This window comes from Pinus tabuliformis, chromosome 3_2 (assembly GCF_031772625.1).
Source record: "Pinus tabuliformis cultivar Carrire ecotype Pingquan chromosome 3_2, CPIR1, whole genome shotgun sequence".
Classification (NCBI taxonomy): domain Eukaryota; kingdom Viridiplantae; phylum Streptophyta; class Pinopsida; order Pinales; family Pinaceae; genus Pinus; species Pinus tabuliformis.
The window spans coordinates 214,921,200-214,924,068 of NC_142302.1; positions in this window are offsets into that span (position 1 = coordinate 214,921,200).

Sequence of the window (2,869 nt, forward strand, 5' to 3'; positions counted from 1 at the left end):
AAATAGCATACTTCTTATGGAGCTTTATAAGACAGCTTGTTGCAGTATTTACAATGACATCCTATTGAAAACATGATAGTCAAACCATTCACTGGATCTTTATAACACAACTCATTACGATATTTACAATATCAACCACATATATACTCATGCACATATGCTTCAACTAGCAAGTAATCATACTATCTTTGGAGCTTTATAAAAACAACTCGATACAATATTTACAACAATATACGCATATACACATATACACATTTTCTCAACCAGAAAATAAAAGGATACGATACCCGCATCAGCAAAATGGAATCCAGAGGCTCACACCTCCACCCTTAAAAGTAGTACCAGGATTCACCTACTTCCTAGGAAGTCCATAATCCACTACCAAATTCAAATTTGCATCCAATGTCCAGCGCTACAATCCTTGCACTACTTTTTCTCTCAGTGAACAGTTACCGACTCATTGTTCTAAGGAACACTCCTAATGTGCTTATAATTCCATCTGGAAATGCTAATGACCAAAATCAATGTATTCCTCGACTTTCGCTTCTTTGCTACAAAATCCCTCAGGAAATCCAGTCACCCCCTTCCATGGAGTCACACACCTTCCAAGTTTCGTGGGCATCCCCTTCTTTGCTACACAGTCCCTCGGGAAACCCCTCCTTTGGCAAGGTTTCCTCGCATCGAAAGGTCGAAAAACCAAGGCATATCCCTTCCTAAAAACCATCATACCAGTCATAGCATGCTCATGGAAATCAATGGACACTATTGGGTACCAATGTCCCACAATGGTCCTACTCAAGTGATTTACCAACATACTATTGTTTGTTCCAATTCCTTTCACTGCTACTGCTAATTCATGCAGTCAACCTCAACCATCCAACTAGGCATTTTCATGCTTTCTTGTACCAAGCACATAATTTCCATTAAATTCAAACTAAAATTGAAATAAATTCACATCATACCTCACTAGTAGCTCATAACCAAGGTACACCTGCACTTTTGTTTTCTTCCTGTCACAACAAGTCAAACTAGCTCTTCGATCAAATCATCATGTATAAGCATATCACATCTAATTAGCTCAAAATGCAACCTTCATAAATCAGAATCACAAATCACATATGTTAATATTAGTTAACATTGGTATGTTCTATGCCTAGCACAATTACTTTAATGTTCCTTTAGCAACCTAATGACAATTTCCAATTTAGTTTTCCAATAACAATCACATTGATAGTAACTGTAGATAGAACATGAACAATAAAAGAAAAAGACAAGCCAAGACAAGAGGACACCAAATTTGGCAGATGCGAGGGAAAAACCCCAAGATGGGGAAAACCCTTTGATCAATTCTTCTTATTATTATATCAATTATTCAGCAGAGAGAGAGTACAATAAAGTCAAAATGGACTTTCCAAATGATGATTAAAGAAGCCCTGTCAAATCTGAAACTTTCTGCGGTAGTCAACAACCCTAACTAGAAAGTTAATTTTGGGTAAAGCATCAGCAAAAATTCCTCAAAGCATCTCGGTCATACCAAGTTAAACTCATCCTAATAAGGTGGTTAAATTCAGCCCAAAATAGTCCTCAAAACAATGGTCAAACCTGGTCAAACTCTACGGTCAACCCTATGTTATGTATGCGGCCAAAGTCAACAAAATGATTTAGTTCTAGTGCTGATAGATGCGGCCTACCAAAAACAAAATTCAGGAACAAAAACCATTGTCAAAGGAGGTCAAACCACCCCTGGTCAATGCTGGTCAAACCTGCAATAGTCTCTGAAATTTCGGCCCTGTAATTTGTTCTAGAATTTGTCCTTCTGTTGCCACATGTGTGAGGAAAAGAGATATCCAATAAGTTGTACAAACCAATTAGATGACGAGAGAGAGGAATGTGTGAGTGAATGAGGTTCTAAATGAGGTTGGAGGTCTCTTATATCTATACAAATTGTTCAGGGTCAAGAGACACGTCCATTTGGCTTCATGAGCCTACATGATGATGTGGTTGACCTTGACAATTTACACATGTGTGGGCATAAATTCAAAAACACATTTTTGCTTGTCCAGATTTGATGATCTTTACGTCAATTTTTGTCCTCGCGAAAAAAGGAATTCAATGCAATCATCATCTACATCAAATGAGTTGTCCAAAGTGGAATTTGGCCCTAGTTTCAAATTTTAACAACATGTAACCATCATAAATCAGAGTCATAGATCACATGCAAAATGAAATAAAATACCAATACTTATCCTTCAATCGGTCCTTTGCTTCTACCTTTGTTCTTTGTCCTTTCCGTACACACATCAGATCAATTACCACACTCGACAAACACCCAATACTTCTCTTTTCTTGAATCAAATACATATACATACAATGTACACCACACGCATACAACCGCACACGACATACAACACCACAAAATACATACATGTATAGCCGGTGTACCCCACAAATATATATATATATATACCTACACCTGGTGTACAACATAATACATATATGTACATAGAGTAAAACACAACAAATACATATGTCACGATACAATGACTACACATTACACATAACATAGTTACACCACATGTATACAACACAACGTGTACGATATGTAGACAATACCACATGTAGACAACACTTCTTGCACAATGTGTACATAACACCACATGTACACAACACCACCTGCGCAACATGTACACAACACCACCTACACGACATGTACACAACACCACCTGCACAACATGTACACAACACCACTTACATGACGTGTACACAACACCATGTGCACAACATGTACACAACACCAAATGCACGTAACACCGCATGTACCACATGCACATAACACCACATGCACACAACATCTCATGTACAACATGCA